The sequence below is a fragment of the Thalassophryne amazonica genome, chromosome 10 (genome assembly GCF_902500255.1).
Source record: "Thalassophryne amazonica chromosome 10, fThaAma1.1, whole genome shotgun sequence".
NCBI classification, from domain to species: Eukaryota; Metazoa; Chordata; class Actinopteri; order Batrachoidiformes; family Batrachoididae; genus Thalassophryne; species Thalassophryne amazonica.
This window is the reverse complement of record NC_047112.1, coordinates 18510967-18534303: the sequence shown is the minus strand read 5'-3', so window position 1 is coordinate 18534303 and position 23337 is coordinate 18510967.

The following is a 23337-nucleotide window of genomic DNA, read 5'->3' as shown; positions in this document are numbered from 1 at the left end:
AGAATTACATCACTGGTTAAGAGTGGAGCTACAGACTTCAGCCCACTGTAGCGAACACGGCAGCTCGAGGGTGCTGCTTCAAGATTTGTCCATAAAATCACAATCAGAATCTGCAATGAGTCACATCCCTGCCATCTGAGAACATGGCTGACTTTCACTGTCAGAGCATACCAATGGTGCTGCCTTGTAAGGAGACGCAAGCTCTTTCTTAGCTTTAAGCACCGTTCTCACGTTCATGGATGAACATCTCAGAAGGTCACAGCCTACAGTTGTGACAAACCAGCGTGTGAAGATCGTGGTTACCCTTGAATGTGATCTAACACCTGCTTCAGTGATGTATCATGCTTGACTTGTTACATCTGAAGTGTGCAAAAACACCCGGAGTATACATTTGGTACAACCTTGGCGATGTCACAAAGGATTACAAAGTTTGGGGTGGGGAAAAAAAGGAATTTTAAAACACCTAGAAAATCTCAACATGGTTAAAAATAGGCCACTGCGCAATGTCGGAATATCTCAGTTTATCACAGACACCTTCCTGGTTCCTCTGAGGTAGTGATCCATAAAGTGCAGGCTATTGCCCCCAGTGGGCCACCAAGATACTGCAGAGGTCACTAAAAATAAATAAAAATGCCTTTTATTTTCAATTTTATCATAAAATTTTAAAATTACATTAAAAATATTTGATTATTTAAAAAAAATGCAAACAGAAGTTGCATTTTTCTTCATTCATCTGATCTTAACATACATTATATCTACATATGGATGCTATCCCAGTGGTTATTGGGTGAAATTTGCACCCCACCCCACCCCCCACCCCCCCCACCCCGTCTATCACACAGCTGACTGAACTTAGCCAAAAGTAAAAACTACATGCAGTAAAATGTATCCCTTTTACTTTTAATCTTTACTTTTGATGGCCAAGTGGTTTAATGCACTTGGTTTCAGTTCAGAAGGTTCCGGGTTCAAATCCCACCCCTGCCACATTTCTCCATGTAATGTGGAGTTGCATCAGGAAGGGCATCCGGCGTAAAATTTGTGCCAGTTCAACATGCAGATCCACCTTAGATTTGCTGTGGCGACCCCGAGTGCAAACAAGGGAGCGGCCGAAGGGACTTACTTACTTTTGATTGATTTGCACATCTTTGTCCAACCACAACAGACCCTTCGACCACAAGTATGATTTTATCAAAGTCGATGATTTATTAGATTTTTTTTCCAAACTCTTTGGGGATGTGGCTGAGAAGCAGGATGCCTGGACCACTACGGATGGATGAGAAAAAATTTGGTTTATTTCAACTGAATTTATTTACACAATGACAAATCATAATGTACCTCAAAGGTCAAGCCCAGGGGTCACCAGCACTCTTCTCCTAGAGGTCACCTGCACTGCACGTTTTTCCAAGTGCACCTGCTGCAACCACAACTGGTTAACCAGGTCTGATGTTTCCTCACGCTTGATTGGCTGAGCACACCTGATTGGTTGGAGAACAGGCCATGAGCAAGCACATGGGAAGAGGAAAAACTCCCTCAGTGTTTATTTGAGTACAGGAAGAGTTCCCTCAGCAGTGAAGATGACTTCACGAGGTGAAGCTCACACGTGCTTCGTGACCAGACGCAGCCTCGGCTGGCTTGTGGAGGCGCTGAACAGGATGACGTGAAACTTTTGATGAGTTCTGACTGGAGGCCTGTAGAGTGAACGAAGACACCACCCCACCAGGTTTCCTGTGAGAACATGTTTTTCTCTTTGATTGTAGTAACTTTGCTTAATTTAAATGTTTTTGGGTTAAAGGGAAGCTGTAATCAACCACGTTCAGGAGAGTTGAATCATAGGAAAGCACGCACATCACACTATAATGTGAGCAGCGTTTGTTTGTTCTCCTGCTCCTCCTTAATCATTTGTCTGGCTTTGACCAAACTTGGTATGTAGATGAAGGGCAACCCCAGCGTTACCTTTTTAAAAGGATTGTTTCAGCAAAGTGTCAAGGTCATTGATGTTATAGGTGAAACGTTCAAAAACATTTTCACTCCGACTTCCATCAAACTTCGTATGCATATGGTGCTGGGTTCTGGAATAACTAAGGCGAGGTCAAATTTAACAAAGACAGTCAATGAGGTCAAGATCACTGGGTTAAAGGTCAAAATTTTAGTTTTCTCTTTGATGTCCACCAAATTTGGCATGCATATGGACCTGGGTTCTTGGTAAATGATAAATTCCATGCTTTTGTCATGGAAGTCACAGGTTTTTACAATGGGTGCTTATGAGGAAGCTGTGACCTCTGTGACATAGAAACATGGAATTGCCCCAAAGGTCAAAAAGGTCAAGATCATTGTGTCAAAGGTTAATATTTGTTTTTCACTCTGATTTGCACCAAACTTGGTACACATATGGAGGAGGTTCAGGTATTGCCCTACAGAGTCAGATTTACCAAAATTCTGTAATTGGAGTCAAAGGTCAAAATGTATGTTTTTCACACAGGTTTGCACCAATTGTGGCACACACATATAGAGCTGGGTTTCAAAATTGCCAAGCAAGGTTAAATTTGCCACAAGACAATCAGTGGGGTCAAAGGTCATCTCTGCCTTTCTGATTTTGGGCCAACCCCTCCCTGGTCCTTTTACTGATATCCAGAAAGCATTCATTTTGGCAAAAGTCAAGTAATTTCGATTTTTTTTTTTTTTTTTTTTTTTTTTTTTTACCCGATTTGGACAAAATGTGGCACAATGAGGTGGATTCTAGAATTTCCCTGGCAAGGTCAACTAAAGGTCAATGGCGGGTGAATATTAAGGTCCCGGGGGTCAAATGTCCACCTCTTACTGTCTTCATGTCCACGGCTAAATGTGTCGAATGAAGCTGTAAGATTATTAATACGAGGTCTATTAGAAAAGTATCCGACCTTATTATTTTTTTCAAAAACCATATGGATTTGAATCACGTGATTACATCAGACATGCTTGAACCCTCGTGTGCATGCGGGAGTTTTTTCACGCCTGTCGGTTACGTCATTTGCCTGTGGGCAGTCTTTGAGTGAGGAGTCGCCCACCCTCTTGTCGATTTTTTCATTGTTTAGGAATGGCTCAGAGACTGCTGCTTTGTTTGATCAAAATTTTTTCAAAACTGTAAAGCACAACTGAGTGGACACCATTCGATAAATTCAGCTGGTTTTTGGTAAAAATTTTAACGGCTGATGAGAGATTTTGGTCTGTAACTGTCGCTTTAAGGACAGCCCACGGCGCCTGACGGCGATCTGCGCTTTGAGGCGGCAGCATCTCACCGTTTCAAATTAAAAACTTCCACATTTCAGGCTCTGTTGACCCAGTAAGTCGTCAGAGAACAGAGAACTTTCAGAAGAAGTCGGCATGAGGAGTTTATTCGGACATTCCATTGTTAACGGACATTTTCTAATGAAAGAACGTGCGGGCAGAGTCGCATGTCGGGCCGGACCGGACCACGGGGGGTCGCGACAGGAAAAACACCTCCGTTGGAAACCTTAACGGGCAAGTTGGAACATGCCCAAGCTGTTAAACAATTTCTCAGTTACTCACTTGTTGAAAGCCATCAAAAGCCGCCTGAATTTTACAAATGGTTTTCAACACGGAGGTATTTTTCCTGTCGCCGCGCACACAGATTCGGCGAGTCGTTTCCGTGACGACTTTGCGCGTACGTCTTTCATTAAAAAATGTCCTTAAACAGTGGAATGTCTGCATAAAATCCTCATGCCGGCCTCTTCTGAATCTTCGCTGTTCTCTCACGACGTCCTGGGTGAATTAAGCCTTAAATTAGGATGTTTTCAGGTCGAAACAGGCCGACGACGGCGCCTGGAAGCGCTGCACGACGTCCCGCTCCGTGGGATGTCTTTACAGCGACAGAAAAACCCCATAATCTCTCATCAGCCGTTAAACTTTTCACCGAAAACCAGCTTAATTTCTCGAATAGTGTCCGCTCGGATATTCCTCACAGGTCCAGAAAAAATTTTGATAAAGCAACGCGCGCCGTCTCGAGCAGCGTGTGAAACAAAGGAATTCAGCCGAGAGGGCGGGACCACATCTCACTCAAGGCCTGCCCACAGGGAAATGACATCACCGACACGCGTGAAAAAACTCAAGCATGCGCACGAGGGTTCAAGCATGATTCGTGTAATCGCACGTAATTCAAATCCATATAGTTAAAAAAATAAATAAAAGGGTCGGTTTATTATCTAATAGACCTCGTATAAAACATTTCATCTGAGAAAACATAATGTAAACACATACTGTAACTGTGGCTAATTCTGAGTACATTTAAGCAGAAATTTTTGTAAAAATTCAGAAGTTGGCTTTGTTCTGTGATGCAGATTCCTTCGCAGCAGCATGCACAGGATTTGTATAGTTTACACGGTGCTCCTGTTTATGTCCCGGGTAATGATCCTGTGTGAAGTGTATTTGTATCAACATGATTATCCTGTTGGCTTTCGAGGTTTTCTTCCTGACGGAGCTCTGCAGGCCCAAACTGTATCGCTCACACAGCACCATGGGGGTCACTTTTTACATCCTACAAACAAAGGTAGTTGCTAAGCAATATCATCCAGGACTCTGCACAGAGGCTGCAACTGTAGTTGTTGCTTGGCAACATTTGCTTATTGAGCAGCATGCGGTTTAATTGCTGACGGGAATTAAAGGTGACACATCAATCTGTGTCAATAAAAATCTGAAGCGATATCAAATATTTAGAGTCTGATTTCATTTGTTTTGTGAACTTGGTGTGTGGTGTTCATTAAAACTACAAAGGGATCGGAAATTTTTCACAAGCTTTGTCTTCATGGCAGAAATTGTCAGGGGAGCAAAATAGTTGGAAATTAGATGGTGTGCAATTTTGTTTTGCTTTTCATTTATTTATCTGCTTATTTTGCATATAAGCAGCCCTGGTGACAGCAGCATGTATTGCTTGCAGGTTTTTATACTTCATATTTTGGTGTGACTGACTACAAGCTGATCTCATCCCACTCATGCAAATAAGTCACTGCACCTGTGATTCAGTAAAACCCTTAATCATGTTATGTAATGCCTGAAATTCACATTAAACATCATCCCATTTTTCCTGGAGAACTGTGGCTTTCTGATCCAAACCTCTGGGATGGTTTTTAAACTTTGAATGATGCAGAGGCGGAACCAGGAATGATGCAGAGGCGGAACCAGGATTTTGTAAAGGGATGGGGGGTGGAGGAAGGTGGGTTGATGGATTCCCAGAAAATTTTGAATTCTGAAGTGCCATTTCTTACATTTTGGTGCATATTTCACCACAAAATTCAACTGCATAGAAAAGACACAATCTTTGTATATTTAATTCTTCTTACCCGAGGCATCAAATATGGCCATCGGGGATTGCGAAGACTTTGCCTGTGCTCAACATAACTCCAGTCCTATTACTGCCACTGTCTTCAAATTCACAGGGAACATTCTTGGGACACAGATCTTGGACAAGTTCAAAGATGGCTAACCTTGACGTATTTTCAGAGGTTAAAAAGTCACATTCTGTTCTCTTTTTCTTTTTTTTTTTTGAGGGGCGTGGGTGACAGGCAGTCAGAGTAGAGTGGCACCGTGACGTCAGTGGCTGGTCTAGCTAGCTGCAAACTTTGTTTCAATTGTGTATAAATATAACCTCTTTGTCAAATATTATGTAAAAGCTAGTGAGAAATAAACACTTCTGAAACTGAAAATGCTGTTTTTGGCACCTGATAACACCTTTGGAGAGATTGACAAGACATTTTGTGGATGTCAACGTGCATGCTAACTTCCAGTAACTCAAAGCTAACATCCACTCTTGTCGAAAGCTGATGTATGCGCACACGCAAGCCCTCATGCAGAAGATGTTAAACGTAAATATTGCTTATGATTGATTGATAGAGGGGCTTTATTGAACATGTACAAATTGTAAGTAAGACAATAGGATCTTAATAATTAATGTGAATAACAATAAATGTATAATTTTTGTGTGTGTATGTATGTATGTATATATATATCTATATCTATATATATATATATATATATATATATATATATATATATATATATATATATATATATATATATATATATATATATATATATATATATACTTTGCACTGGGATACCAGTTAAAGAACTGCAAATTGAATTGAATTTATTTATTTATCCGGCACACAACTGAGCAACAACAAAGGCAATAACAGAACATAAAAAAACAACGTACGAAAACCCGTGTGGCCGAAAGGGTGAAGGCAGAGGCAAAGCTTATAAGCAGCCTCCCCTTATACCATTAAAAATAAAGAATGTATATATACACATACATACATATATACATATACATACAAACCTACACATATGGTAATAATAACTGTACAAGAAAAGAGAGAAAAAAAAAGGAAAAAGTACATAAATAATTTAACTTAATCACAAAATTTCAAAACACAACCAAACAAGTAAGAGTGAACAGTGACAAAATATAAACCTAATCCTTCAACCTATAATGTGTAAATATATTCTTTTTGTAAAGCCTTTTAAAAACCAACCAATGTACCAAGTATTTTAATATTATCAGGACAATTGTTCCAAATATTAACACCCCATAATGACTTTTAACAGTAGTACAGATCTTCAATTTCTCAAATAATAATGTTCCTCTCAAACAGTAGCTAGAGTCTCTCATTTTAAACAGATTCTGGACATGTAGAGGCAAAAGCTTATTTTTAACTTTATACATAATCTGTAATATAATCAACCAAGTCCCAGAATTTTAAAATTTGCAGACAAGCAAATAAATTTGTTGGCTCTCGATATGGTTTATTACTGATAATTCGTATAGCTTTCTTTTGCAACAGAAAAACTGGTTTAGTATTAGTTCTGTATGTATTTCCCCAAACCTCGACACAATGTCATATATGGAACAAGTAATGCATGATATAAAGTGGTCAATGCATGTTGGGTGAGGAAGTCCTGGGCTTTGTGCAGAATTGCAATGGCTTTTGACATTTTAGTTTTAACATAGTTAATGTGTTTTCCAGCTTAATCTATCATCAATATAAACACCAAGAAATTTTGTATCTGTTACAATTTCAATATCATGTAGTAATAGTTTTTTACTTAAATTCCTGGTCTTATTCCCAAATATCATACACTTAGTTTTACCAAAAAGGAGCGATAATTTATTTAAATCAAACCATTTTTTAAATTTATGTAATTCGTTCTCCATCTTGTCCAGGAGCTGTCCCAAATGATCCCCACTACAAAACACAGTCGTATCATCCGCAAATAAAATACAACTTACATACTTAGAAACCAAACATATATCATTAATATACAAAAGGAACAACAGTGGCCCAAGGACTGAACCCTGGGGCAACCCACAAGTAATCTTCAAAAACTCAGAATTTGTCCCACCAAAGTGGACACACTGATACCTACTGTCTAAGTAGCTCGCTATCCAGTCATGTGCCAATCCCCTGATACCATACTTCTGTAATTTGTCCAATAGCAAGGTATGATCTATAGTATCAAATGCTTTCTGTAAATAAAAAAAAAACCCTACAGTATATTGCTTATTTTCAATCGCATTGGTAATTTGTTCAACAAAATCCATCACAGCCAACGAAGTAGTGCGATTCTTTCTAAAACCATATTGCTGCTCGTTAAGGATATGATGTTTAGTTAAAAAATCGTTTAACCTAATTTCTAATACCTTTTCCAGAATTTTGGAAAATTGTGGTAAGCGGGAGATTGGCCTATAATCGCAAAAGACATGCTTGTCACCAAATTAGAAGAAAATGCTCATACGGCTGAGTGTGTTTTAGCATTGCATTATATATTTCTTTATTTGAAATTGTATTGTACAGTCTTGATTACGATGCTATGGCATTATAGGTAACAGAGAATATTTGAAGTGTTTGTGGCTAAAAGAGTGAATCGCTACACCTTGCAGAATCATGCTCTGGTACAAATGTATCAAGCTTAGTCTCTTGTTGCTGAACAGAGGGTTCAGAAACGGCATTCAGCAGACATGCTTTGTTTTGATACTGGATCTGCCCTGTGTTTGAATATCAGATAGTCCAGCAAGAAGTCCAACACTCCTCCTTCAGCTCACCATGTGAACTCACCCCTCTGCTCTGTGTTCCATTTCAGAGGGAAAGATTTCACCTGGTTTAACTACTGAATTGCACTCCATAACAGAGGGTCAGGCGAAGGGATGAGAAATGGAATTGGACCCAAGTTATCAGAGGTGGAGATAGATAGATATGTTGTAATACTGAGCTCAACTTACTTGAAGTTGCATGCTTTCATTTGCTTCAACTGATTGAACCCCACCAAATCATCAATGGAGCCTAGGTTTGTGATTTTGCACACGTGCATGCCTCATTAAATTCCAGTCACAAAGCAGAATGTGGGCTTTATGAATGATGAATCCCTGTGGAACTCAAAACGTTATAAACAAAACAGAAACGGATGTTATACTGTGTGGCCTTTTAAAACACTAAGGGCCTGACTGATTGACTAAAATTTTGCATGTGCAAAAATGTGAGCAAACAATATTGCACTAACAAGTACACCTACACGCTGATTTAATAAAGTTGCACAACAAGGACTGCATTTGTCAAATGTGCAAAATAGTGTGTGTTGTGAAATTAGTGTGTTTGCCTTCATGAATATGCAATTTGGGATTTGACACCATAAGTATGCAAATTTCTGGGACAGAACATGCAAAGAGGTGAGGTTTGCACATGCAACATGATTTATCAAAGTAAAATTTAAATTTAGCGAGTGCTGATTGCATCTATATTTTGCAACTTTGAAAGCTTGGTGTAAATTTATTGATTATTATTATTGTTCATATTTCTTTTAACAGCAGCACTCAACTGCTGCCTCCTCTTACACAGAATAATAAAAAAATAGGCAATGCTAAAATACACTCGGTCGTATAGAAGTGTTTATTTGTCGGTAGTTTTTACCAAATATAGGAGATAGCTGTTATATTTACACACAAACACAATGGACTTAGCAGGTAGCTAGACCAGTCAGTGATGTCACCACGCTAACGTCCGCAAAATGTCTTGTAAATCACTCCAGAGGTGTTGTCAGGCTCCAAAAATAGCATTTTCAGTTTTAGAAGTGTTTATTTGTCGCTAGCTTTTATGTAATACATGAGAAACATGTTAATATTTACACATAAATGAACCAGTTTTGGAGCATCAGAGAGACCAGGCAATGATGTCACAGAGCCGCTCTACTCTGATTGGTTGTCACTCCTTCCCCCTTAAAAACAAAATGGGTTTGCATGATTCATAGCATAAAAATATGAAACAGAATGTGACTTTTTAACCTCTTAAAATAGGTCAAGGTTAGCCATCTTTGAACTCTTTGAACAAAATTTATATTTTGTATTTGTTATCATGGGTATATATTAGGGGTGGGCAAACATAAAAAATCTTAATCGCATTAACTCAATGACTTTCTGTGATTAATCATGATTAATCGCATGGTATATGTGAAACCCAAAAATGAATTCAAAAGCCGCTTAAAAGCACAGTTTAATTTGAAAATGTAAATTTCAACTGAAACACACTAATGAAATCAAATATAAAACCACTGGCAGGTCATTTGTTATCCTGTTTCATATCAAAATAACAATATTCATGTCCATGACTAAATGTACTAAAACAAATACGTCACAATTGTACACATACCACAATTTGATATGTGTACAATTGTGATGTATTTGTTTGAGTATATTTATACTCAACAAAAATATAAACGCAACACTTTTGGTTTTGCTCCCATTTTGTATGAGATGAACTCAAAGATCTAAAACTTTTTCCACATACACAATATCACCATTTCCCTCAAATATTGTTCACAAACCAGTCTAAATCTGTGATAGTGAGCACTTCTCCTTTGCTGAGATAGTCCATCCCACCTCACAGGTGTGCCATATCAAGATGATGATTAGACACCATGATTAGTGCACAGGTGTGCCTTAGACTGCCCACAATAAAAGGCCACTCTGAAAGGTGCAGTTTTGTTTTATTGGGGGGGGATACCAGTCAGTATCTGGTGTGACCACCATTTGCCTCATGCAGTGCAACACATCTCCTTCGCATAGAGTTGATCAGGTTGTCAATTGTGGCCTGTGGAATGTTGGTCCACTCCTCTTCAATGGCTGTGCGAAGTTGCTGGATATTGGCAGGAACAGGTACACGCTGTTGTATACGCCAGTCCAGAGCATCCCAAATATGCTCAATGGGTGACATGTCCGGTGAGTATGCCGGCCATGCAAGAACTGGGACATTTTCAGCTTCCAAGAATTGTGTACAGATCCTTGCAACATGGGGCCGTGCATTATCCTGCTGCAACATGAGGTGATGTTCTTGGATGTATGGCACAACAATGGGCCTCAGGATCTCGTCACGGTATCTCTGTGCATTCAAAATGCCATCAATAAAATGCACCTGTGTTCTTCGTCCATAACAGACGCCTGCCCATACCTTAACCCCACCGCCACCATGGGCCACTCGATCCACAACATTGACATCAGAAAACCGCTCACCCACACGATGCCACACACGCTGTCTGCCATCTGCCATGGACAGTGTAAACCGGGATTCATCCGTGAAGAGAACACCTCTCCAACGTGCCAAATGCCAGTGAATGTGAGCATTTGCCCACTCAAGTCGGTTACGACGACGAACTGGAGTCAGGTCGAGACCCTGATGAGGATGACGAGCATGCAGATGAACTTCCCTGAGACGGTTTCTGACAGTTTGTGCAGAAATTCTTTGGTTATGCAAACCGATTGTTTCAGCAGCTGTCCGAGTGGCTGGTCTCAGACGATCTTGGAGGTGAACATGCTGGGTGTGGAGGTCCTGGGCTGGTGTGGTTACACGTGGTCTGCGGTTGTGAGGCTGGTTGGATGTACTGCCAAATTCTCTGAAACGCCTTTGGAGACGGCTTATGGTAGAGAAATGAACATTCAATACACGAGCAACAGCTCTGGTTGACATTCCTGCTGTCAGCATGCCAATTGCACGCTCCCTCAAATCTTGCAACATCTGTGGCATTGTGCTGTGTGATAAAACTGCACCTTTCAGAGTGGCCTTTTATTGTGGGCAGTCTAAGGCACACCTGTGCACTAATCATGGTGTCTAATCAGCATCTTGATATGGCACACCTGTGAGGTGGGATGGATTATCTCAGCAAAGGAGAAGTGCTCACTGTCAGATTTAGACTGGTTTGTGAACAATATTTGAGGGAAATGGTGATATTGTGTATGTGGAAAAAGTTTTAGATCTTTGAGTTCATCTCATACAAAATGGGAGCAAAACCAAAAGTGTTGCATTTATATTTTTGTTGAGTGTAGCTTTTGTTGTGATTTGGCACTTTATAAGCCATTAAATTGAATTGAAATTGAACATTTTATTGAGTCTTAAAGTAAATAAATATGAATTTGGTCACTGGATCCTTAAACTTTGTACATAATGAACTCTACATGGTGAATCCTTGATCTCTGGACATAAATAGGAATAAACAAAATCTGTAGTTTTTGTCAAAAGCATTTCCTTTCAGACACTGGCATGAATGTGTTTCCATATATCTGAGCTGAGCTTACAGCTGCTGTGCTTCACTTCAGGATGTAATTTGAAAAGAAAACACAGCACGTTTCATTTTGGGAGGAAAAAAAAAACGTTTTAGTCGACTGTAGTTTCTTGTCTGTATTACATTTGGAAAGAGGTGTCATTTTATTTAAAGCGGCGATTAATTTTGAAGTTATTAATTCCGACCGGCCTCTGTCTCAGCCGTGCAGCGTTTGTGTGACCGGAACAGAGAAAGATTCTCGTTTCTTGATAGCAACAAGACAAGAGTCCCAGTCAGTGACTTTAATCCACACAAAAGTGACTGACGATATTTTAATGGCTTAGTGAGGGGTTAAGAAGCGGCTTGCCGTTTCTGAAGAGCAGTGAATCAAAGAACCAACGAGCTACTGGATCGAAGCATTGGTTCAATGGTTCATGGTTTCAAAGTGGAGCCGCGCTGCAGAAATAGTTTATTACAGACCAAACCCTGAATATCCGACTTTATTTGTATGTCCGTATGACTCTGAAACTCGGAAAAATCTGTATCATTTATGGACTATAGGTTAACATGAAAACCACCGAAAAGCTGTGTTCACCGCGGGGACACGTTCGGCTATTCGAGATTATTCAAGATTTTTTTTTTTTTTTTTACTGATGACAAACGATGCGTAAAAAAAATTTTGACCGATGCAGCTGCAAACTGGTCTGGATCCGGGCCTGATCCTGTAGAACTTTGTACCGAAAATGTCCATTCAAAAGTTCGGCGTCTTTCTGCATTTTGTTTTGTTATGCATTGCATAGCCTGTACTTTTCTCGATCCCCGTGTCGTTTTTTGTGTGAACTCAGCTATCAGCAGGAAGCAGCAGCATAAGCTCACCCCCGACTGACGCTTTCAAAATAAAAGGCAACGAGCAACAGTCATAAAAGGCTAAAAAAAAAAAAAAAAAAAAACCCGCAGCGTTAAGGGGAGGAACAAAATTGTCGGCGATAATGACCTCAATAATTAACGCAACGTTAGCGCGTTAACGTTGCCCAGCCCTAGTATATATGTATATTTTTATATACATATGTATACATTTTTATTTTTTAATTAAAGGGGTGGGCGTTTATAAGCTTTTGCTTCTGCCTACACCCTTTTTGGCACATGGGTACAATGTTAAATTGTTTTCTTTACTATTATGAGTTTGTGTGCCAAATAAATTCATTCGTTGTCCAAGGTCTGTCCCCCAAGATTGTTCCCTGTGAATCTGAAGACTCTAGCAGTAATAGGACTGGACTTGTACTGAGCACAGACAGAGACGAACGGATGGACGCAATACCCAATGGCGATATTTGCTGGCCTCGGGTAATAATCATTCATTGCAAATGTTGGCCATTTTTAAAGATTTTAACAGTTTATTTTGTATTTATTTCTTTAAGAATAAATGTCTCCTTGCGTAACAGATGGGACCAGAGTATTTTGGTGCAACTCATAATTGGAGCAGGTAGCTCATTGGATATGGAGCTTGCCTGCCAATCTGTAGACTTGGGTTTGAATCCCACTCATGCTCTGTGTCCTTGCAAAAGACAGTTGACACTTAAGCTACAGTGTCCCAGCTGTACATGGGTAGTGTCCTCAGCTGGAGTAAGTAACCTATGGGATGATGCATGGACATCTGTGTGCACATTTGTATGCAATGCTGTGTTTATTACTGTGCACATAAATAATAAAGCAATAAAATATGCTGCAATTTCTGCATCAAGTTCTCTTCCATATATTAATGTATTTATCAGATCTGGATAAAGAGATGCCTTGCACCTGCATCCAGTAACTTAAGTGACTGTTTTAATTTTACTCTTATGGCCACAGACCCACGAGCAAAAATCCTCATTTACATACTGCTGTCTACCTCACATTTCCACCCCAATGTACAAAAGTTTGCATTGCCTACACAATTTAGCACTCCTTATCTGGGATATTAGTAAATCGGGTCCTAAAATCTTCAACCACTGGGCTGTAACCCATTAATAAGCCACATTTTTGTCCAAGTTGAAGCTAATTAACTGACTCTAATATTGAATAATATAAATAATTCACAACTGTTTGTTGTGCTTGTGAAGAGAAAGTCCATCCTTCTGCACGTCTTTCCAGCAAATGTTTGTATATTTAAAACTAAAGAACTGTATAACTCTCAAAACTGAAATTTTTATACACCAATAATGTGATGCGAAAGTTCTGCATGTCAAAAAAACCATGCATTTCTGACATTTATAATTTTTTTTTTAACAGAATTTTGGGTTTCCAGTAGGAAGTGTACCAGAAGTCCTGAAATGCCCACATCACTCACTAGATGGCGACAAAAAGCTGCTCAAATGTACAGCACAGTCTTGACTCTTTATTCACAATCAAAATACTTTATTAATCGCAGGGGAAATTGTGTAAAAAATAAATAAATAAAGGTTTTTTGTTTGTTTTTTGACAAAAATGAACTGGACTGACGGCTAAAAATCAACTTACAGTTGCATCCCTTGCCCAATCTATGATGGAAATGAGATGTTTTAAACACCATAAAAAACTTACAAACCACATAGATGATTTATTCAACTTCAAACATAATATGCTTGAGACTCTGTTTGACAAGGAAACATTCTGGGATGTAAGAACAGATGGTTCCTGCACACACACACTCACACACTCGTCTTCAGCCACTTAGTCCAATTAAGGGTTGCGGGGGGCTGGAGCCTATCCCAGCAGTCATAGAGCGCGAGGCGGGGTGCACCCAGGACAGGACGCCAGTCTGTCACAGGGCCACAAACAGACAAACAAACACATTCACACCACTACGGACAATTTAAAGATTCCAATCCACCTAACCCGCATGTCTTTGGATGTGGGAGGAAACCTGAGCATCTGGAGAAAACCCACGCAAACATGGGGAGAACATGCAAACTCCACACAGAAAGGCCACAAGTGGGAACTGAACCCATGACCTTCTCGCTGTGAGGCAACAGTGCTAACCACTAAGCCACCATGCTGCCCCATGGTTCCTGCAATGAAATAAATAACAGTAGTGTTACTGTTTTACCAAAAATGACTAAAGTTCTGTGAAAATACAACCCAGATTACAGTTTGTTTTTATTGTATTTGTTTAATTCCTGGACTCCCACCTGTGAAATGGACTGATGTTCCATTTCTTTAAAATACTTTACAATAAATTATTAGAATAGAACAAATGATCCAAAATAATTGTTATGTAATAAATTGTTAATTCATAATTCCAACTCATAAGTATGAATAGAGATGGGTCTTAGTGTTTACAAAAAAAAAGGGTTTTGAACACCTGACCTACTGTGCACAGCAGAAGTATGTTTTAGGCCATGTCCAACTGCGGTTTTAAAATCTGGGCACAAATCAAGGCGCAGAGTGCAAATGGCTTAAATTTAGTCACCTAATTAATCATATACAACCCCTGGCAAAAATTATGGAATCACCGGCCTCGGAGGATGTTCATTCAGTTGTTTAATTTTGTAGAAAAAAAGCAGATCACAGACATGACACAAAACTAAAGTCATTTCAAATGGCAACTTTCTGACTTTAAGAAACACTATAAGAAATCAAGAAAAAAAGATTGTGGCCGTCAGTAACGGTTACTTTTTTAGACCAAGCAGAGGAAAAAAATATGGACTCACTCAATTCTGAGGAATAAATTATGGAATCACCCTGTAAATTTTCATCCCCAAAACTAACACCTGCATCAAATCACATCTGCTTGTTAGTCTGCATCTAAAAAGGAGTGATCACACCTTGGAGAGCTGTTGCACCAAGTGGACTGACATGAATCATGGCTCCAACAAGAGAGATGTCAATTGAAACAAAGGAGGGGATTATCAAACTCTTAAAAGAGGGTAAATCATCACGCAATGTTGCAAAAGATGTTGGTTGTTCACAGTCAGCTGTGTCTAAACTCTGGACCAAATACAAACAACATGGGAAGGTTGTTAAAGGCAACCATACTGGTAGACCAAGGAAGACATCAAAGCATCAAGACAGAAAACTTAAAGCAATATGTCTCAAAAATCGAAAATGCACAACAAAACAAATGAGGAACGAATGGGAGGAAACTGGAGTCAACGTCTGTGACTGAACTGTAAGAAACCGCCTAAAGGAAATGGGATTTACATACAGAAAAGCTAAACGAAAGCCATCATTAACACCTAAACAGAAAAAAACAAGGTTAGAATGGGCTAAGGAAAAGCAATTGTGGACTGTGGATGACTGGATGAAAGTCATATTCAGTGATGAATCTCGAATCTGCATTGGGCAAGGTGATGATGCTGGAACTTTTGTTTGGTGCCGTTCCAATGAGATTTATAAAGATGACTGCCTGAAGACAACATGTAAATTTCCACAGTCATTGATGATATGGGGCTGCATGTCAGGTAAAGGCACTGGGGAGATGGCTGTCATTACATCATCAATAAATGCACAAGTTTATGTTGATATTTTGGACACTTTTCTGATGTTTAAGGATGATGAAATCATTTTTCAAGATGATAATGCATCTTGCCATAGAGCAAAAACTGTGAAAACATTCCTTGCAAAAAGACACATAGGGTCAATTTCATGACATAGGGTTAATGTCAACGAGCAGATGTGATTTGATGCAGGTGTTAGTTTTGGGGATGGAAATTTACAGGGTGATTCCATAATTTATTCCTCAGAATTGAGTGAGTCCATATTTTTTTTCCTCTGCTTGGTCTAAAAAAGTAACCGTTACTGACTGCCACAATTTTTTTTTCCTGATTTCTTATAGTGTTTCTTAAAGCCAGAAAGTTGCCATTTGAAATAACTTTAGTTTTGTGTCATGTCTGTGATCTGCTTTTTTTCTACAGAATTAAACAGAATGAACATCCTCCGAGGCCGGTGATTCCATAATTTTTGCCAGGGGTTGTGTGTGTGTGTGTGTGTATATATATATATATATATATATATATATATATATATATATATATATATATATATATATATATATATATATATATATATATATATCATGCTGATTGTGCTACTTTATAGTGATGTTCCCCAAAATGTAACTGTGTATATGTTCTAATCCACCAAATCCTGTTTATTATCTTGTGATTTAATCCAGTTGACAAAGACACAGATGCAGGGACGACATCTTTCTTTTATGTGTGCAGAGATGAAACATAAATAAATGCCACACTGACAATTTATGAATGAATGTAGATAAATGTTTTTCGTAGTCGTCTGGTTTTTCATTTCGCTTTCATCTGCACTCGAGTGTATGTGTGTGCTTGACTCTCTGGTTCCTGTAGGGTTGCATCATTCTTGGTCAGCTTATGAAATGGTGAGAAACGAGCAGGCGAGGAAGGAAACAAAGGAGTGAGAGAGACAGATTGCAGAGAGATAACAAACTTTCCACCAACATGGAATATTACTGAATTCATCCACGACTAATCGACAGACCCAAGGAGACTTCATACTGACATACGGAATGAATATTCGGCTTTGAACCATTTCTCATACACATAAATGCGTATAAAATTTGCAAAAATCATATATTTTGAAACATAAAGTTCAGTACAAAGATAATATTCAACCAGCACATCATTTTGTAGCAGTTTACATGTCACCTCCTATGTCTGTGTATGCATACATTTTGATCCTTATTAATAGATATGACTGTTCAGCAGCAGTAGCCCCGCCCCTTTTAATCATCTGAAACATTTTGTGATAATTTTCTTTTTGGTTGAACATCCTGAAAATTTGTGGGATCCCCATCAAGTTGTTGGACATTACAGTTGACCTATACCCGGGTGCTGTGAGGAGTGGGGCGGAGTCTCGGACTTGTTCCCCAGTGAATTCTTCTTGTATTTGTCATGTGGTGCTCTGGATAATCTGTTTGCTTGCACAGACGGAGTGTTTCATAGAGTGGTGGAAACCAGCAGTGATGGGGTCTATGTTGACAAGGGATGGTTTACTGACCTTGACTCATGTCTTGTCCACACGGAAATGAAACTTTCCCAATATGATCTTTTTCTTTGTCGTTTTCAAGAATTGTTCCAGAAATGACTTCCTGGAAGTCTCTTAGATGAGGGGCAAAACATAACACATATTTCCTACCTGGATGGCTGAGAACCTTCATGTGTAAAACCCCCTTTTTTTTTTTTAACATTTTTGCTGAAATTTTCACGCCATATCTTTGGCCTGAAACACACTGCTGCATTGTTTGTTTGTTTGTTTGTTTTTTTCTTCATTCATTTTCCTCCTTGGTAACAGATTATACCTTGCACAACATTTGCATGAGGGAAGCGTCTCATGTCGTGGCTGCTGTGCCCCTCCAGAGAGTAGATCTGCAATGCATCTTCACATTAAAATAGACAAACAACAAAACAATCTGTAGACAATAATTTTGACATAAAGACAACATTAAATAATCCTTTTACTGGAGCTTCTATGGTTATGGAAGAAGTCGCAGGCATGAGAGAGCTGGAAAGTGTGTGTGTGAGAGAGAGAGACAACAGATTAATGAGCATGAAGTGAGGACAGCAGCTATGAAGAGTGGAAAGGCGGTTCGTCTTAAATTTAATCACTTAATTATCAGGGCTCTCCAGCTGGTTCAAAATGCTGCAGCCAGACTTTTGACAGGAAGAAGAAAATTCGACCACATTACACCCATTTTGGCGTCTCTTGACTGTCTTCCTGTCTCAGTGAGATCAGATTTTAAGGTTCTGCTACTAGTCTGTAAAATTGTTCATGTACTGGCACCTCCCTACCTAGCTGACCTAAATAAACCCTACGTACCGGCCTGGGCTTTGCATTCTCAGGGTGCAGGACTACTTTGTGTCCCTAGGGTGAATAAGACGTCTGCAGGTCATAGAGCTTTCTCTTATTGTGCCCCTGTTCTGTGGAATGATCTCCCTGCATCAATCAAAAAACAGTCAGATTCTGTGAAGACTTTCAAGTCCAGACTTAAGACGCACTTATTTTCCCTTTCGTATGGCTAGCATACTGGTACAGTTTTGTTTTTTCACTCTTGCTTGCCTCTACTGGTGGTTGGCTCTCACTGCGGTATTGTATCACTTCCTGTTCCGGAGCACAGCGGTGTTTTGCTGTATCTGTTAGCTGTTTAATCTGTGCTAGATTGATCTAGTTAACTAGATAACGATTTGTTTCACAGTCATAATCTTCACTTGCCTTAACTAAAGCACTCCCTCTGCTGAATCACCTCTAAATTATTTATATACAGTTAGCCAGGCCCCTGTAGTCGGTGCAGACCAAGGTTGCTTAGCCGTCGTTAGTTCCCTTCCAGCAGATCCCGAGCAGCCAGGAAAGGAGGCCGACTGGGTGACTGTGAGGAGGAAGCGTAGTCCTAAACACAAGCCCCGTGTACACCGCCAACCCGTTCACATTTCTAACCGTTTTTCCCCACTCGGCGACACACCCACCGAGGATCAAACTCTGGTTATTGGCGACTCTGTTTTGAGAAATGTGAAGTTAGCGAAGTTACTAACAGGGGCTTAGAAGAGAGAGATCTAATGTTTAATAGACCACATTTAACTGTTTTAGTCTGTGGTGCAGTTGAAGGTGCTATATTATTTTTTTCTTTTGAATTTTTATGCATAAATAGATTTTTGCTGGTTATTTGTGGTCTGGGAGCAGGCACCGTCTCTACGGGGATGGGGTAATGAGGGGATGGCAGGGGGAGAGAAGCTGCAGAGAGGTGTGTAAGACTACAACTCTGCTTCCTGGTCCCAACCCTGGATAGTCACGGTTTGGAGGATTTAAGAAAATTGGCCAGATTTCTAGAAATGAGAGCTGCTCCATCCAAAGTGGGATGGATGCCGTCTCTCCTAACAAGACCAGGTTTTCCCCAGAAGCTTTGCCAGTTATCTATGAAGCCTACCTCATTTTTTGGACACCACTCAGACAGCCAGCAATTCAGGGAGAACATGCAGCAAACATGTCACTCCCAGTCCGATTGGGGAGGGGCCCAGAGAAAACTACAGAGTCCGACGTTGTTTTTGCAAAGTTACACACCGATTCAATGTTAATTTTAGTGACCTCCGATTGGTGTAACCGGGTGTCATTACTGCCAACGTGAATTACAATCTTAACAAATTTACGCTTAGCCTTAGCCAGCAGTTTCAAATTTCCTTCAATGTCGCCTGCTCTGGCCCCCGGAAGACAATTGACTATGGTTACTGGTGTCGCTAACTTCACATTTCTCAAAACAGTCGGCAATAACCAGAGTTTGTTCCTCGGCGGGTGTGTCGCCGAGTGGGGAAAAACGGTTAGAGATGTGAACGGGTTGGCGATGTACACGGGGCTTGTGTTTAGGGCTACGCTTCCTCCTCACAGTCAACCAGTCGGCCTGCTTTCCCGGCTGCTCAGGATCTGCCGGAGGGGAACTAACGGCGGCTAAGCTACCTTGGTCCACACCGACTACTACTACTATTTTCCACGGTGCGGAGCCGAGTCTCCAATTCGCCCAGCCTGGCCTCCAAAGCTACGAATAAGCTACACTTATTACAAGTACCATTACTGCTAAAGGAGGCCGAGGAATAACTAAACATTTCACACCCAGAGCAGAAAAGTGCGGGAGAGACAGGAGAAGCCGCCATGCTAAACCGGCTAAGTGCTAGTAGCTGCGCTAAGCTAGCGAATTCCTAAAAACACACAAAGTGAATAATGTGTAAATAATTTAGAGGTGATTCAGCAAAGGGAGTGCTTTAGTTAAGGCACGTGAAGATTACACTGTGAAACAAATCGTTATCTAGTTATCTAGATCAATCTAACTGCGCAGATTAAACAGCTAACAGATACAGCAAAACACCGCTGTGCTCCGGAACAGGAAGTGATACAATACCGCAGTGAGAGCCAACCACCAGTAGAGGCAAATAAAAATATTTCTTTAAATATAAAGAAACACTAAACAGTTTATATATATATAAAAAAGGGAAAAAACGGCAAAAAAAAAGATGGGAAAAAAAAAACACCCGAAAAAATAAGTTATTTAAAGTTGAGGTTTTGTGGTGTCTGAAAAACGCTGTAGCTTTATTTGGTAAAAATAAGAGACTGAACCATCTACAAATTAAAGTGTTCACTCAGATCAACTGTGCTAAAAAGCTAAGCTAACGTTAGCCGATCAATAAACCTTCACAGCAGTGCAGAAATGTCACGTTTTACTTTTATTTTATCCTCACCTCGATAAAGTTGCAGAACTAAACTCTTTGGCAAACTGGGACTTCGCATATATCCAAAAAGTGGGAGATTTCAGACTGAGTGGGTTTGCTCCATCACTCCGGCTGCCTGCCTCGGTCTGCCCAGGAATGATGCCTGAAGGCTGGCTTCTCCGTGCGGGTCGTTCCGCTGTCGCGGTTCGATCGATATCCCACCAAGTCGACAGTCCTCCCTCGGTCGGCGTCACTCCGAAAAGTAGCTGAAAAAAGTTTCTCCCAGCAGGGTGATGGGAGAATCGTTCTGCTGTTTTTTAACGGTTTTTTTTTTTGTTTGTTTTTGTGGTTCAGGCAACGCAAATTCAAGATGGCGATTGCTGAACTTTTTTCAGGTTGTGGAAACAGCCAGAGTGTGACGTAGCCGCAATCTCCGCCCCCTTGCCGCTTCTGAAGCGGCACGCCTGACATCACGACGCGTTGGAAACGCACCAGGCTGGTGTTACGTCGCATTGGGGGGCGTTAAAGCGTTGCGCTGAAGCTTGCAGTGTGAAAGGCCCTTAAGTATTTCCTGTTTTTTTTTTTTCTTGTTATTTAATGCTGACAAATTATACAGTATTTTTTGTCTTTCTGATGCCTGATTCTGTTTTTTCTCTCTGTTTAAGGTGCGGCTCCATCCAGAGATGGGTGTGGTATTTGTGCTGAAAACCGTCCTGTGCACCAACAGCATTTCTTGTATATTCATTTTGTGAAATGTTCTGTAATTTGTGTCTGTAGCATGGCCCAAGCAGAGGGTCACCCCTTTGAGTCTGGTCTGCTTGAGGTTTCTTCCTCACAGGGAGTTTTTCCTTTCCACTGCTGCTCTGGGGGTTAGTAAGGTTAGACCTTACTTGTGTGAAGTGCCTTGAGGCAACTCTGTTGTAATTAGGTGCTATATATAAATGAAAATAAATTGAAAAAATTTGAAAATTAGTCCAGATGACATATTAGTGGAGGAATTGAAATGTTTAGGAGAGATGGCAGTGGAGTTTTTTTTTTTCTTTTTCTTTTTTTTTTTAACTGTTTCATAAACTCTTAGAAATTTAGAGGATGCCTGAGGAATAGAGTAGACGTTTACTGGTCCAGATTTTTAACATTAAGTTTGATGTCCAGAGGTCTACTAACCACAGAGGGGTGACGCTGATCACAGAGAAGAAAACATTCAGGAGAATTTTCTTTCTCTGGTTGTAATGGGTGAGTCACTCTTCAACCATTAGCCAATTAAATGGGGTGGTTTAGGGGTTAGTGGATTACAGCATGTAATTATTACACATGTGAAGAACGGATGTCACATACATACATACACACACACACACACACACACACACACACACACATATATATATATATATAGATATATATAATATCCATGTGGAATCATGTTGATGACAACTTGGAGGCATTCATCAATTTGAACATTGTGCTATTTGTTGTTGGAAATTTAACATTGAGAATATTAAAATGTTTCAACATTGCGGGAGATTAAAGGCTGCATGTGCACAGAGCTTTTCTACGGGGGTTTACACACCATCGGTCTGCACTGGCCTTCTGTCAGAGGACTCAGCTCCTGCTCAGTGAGCCAGCAGGAGAAGAAACCTGACAGCTGTGTGTGTGTGTGTGTGTGTGTGTGTGTGTGTGTGTGTGTGTGTGTGTGTGTGTGTGTGTGTGTGTGTGTGTGTGTGTGTGTGTGTGTGTGTTCCTGTGCAAGCAGCAGGTGGAGCCCTCCCTCCAGTGAAGGATGCCACATTGATGAGAAGTGTGTGTTGAGAACAAAAAGTTGACAAGGACAACAATATTCCTCGTATTAATCCAAATAAGACAATCCTCTGAGTCAGCCTCTGTCATGCAAACAGCATTTTTGGATTACTTTAACCCAAATAATATCTTACTTGGAGTAAGAAACCAGCAAATTATGACATGCTGAGTCTATCTGTCTGTCTGGCTATCCTTTTTGTGTAGATATTGGGCCAAAATTATAAATTTAAAAACTAATATTGATTTTCACTGTGAAATGGCCACATCACATTAACTTGACATAAACTGAGAACTCATAAAAAGTGTTTTAGTTTTTATTTTATTCACCCCTGCCACATTTCTCCATGTAATGTGGAGTTGCGTCAGGAAGGGCATCCGGCATAAAACTTGTGCCAATTCAACATGCAGATCCACCTTGGATTTGCTGTGGCGACCCCGAGTGCAAACAAGGGAGCAGCCGAAGGGACTTACTATTGGAGTGTGTGTGTGTGTGTGTGTATATATATATATATATAGTTTCTTTTGTTGTTAAGCCCAGTGACACATTGCGAAAGACAGCAGTAATTTATCTGACTGACGTGTGACAGAAATTCCTCTTGTCCAACTCTTGATCGCACACATGCTCATTCGTCTCCGTGGTAACTGAGTGTTGCTGAGTTGGTCATCATGCTGCCCACTCAGCCAGCACAGCTCTTACACTCACACACACACACACACACACACAGTGCTGCAGTCATTTTTGGATTTTTTTTGTTACCGTTTTGTTTTATGTTTTTTAATTTGACCA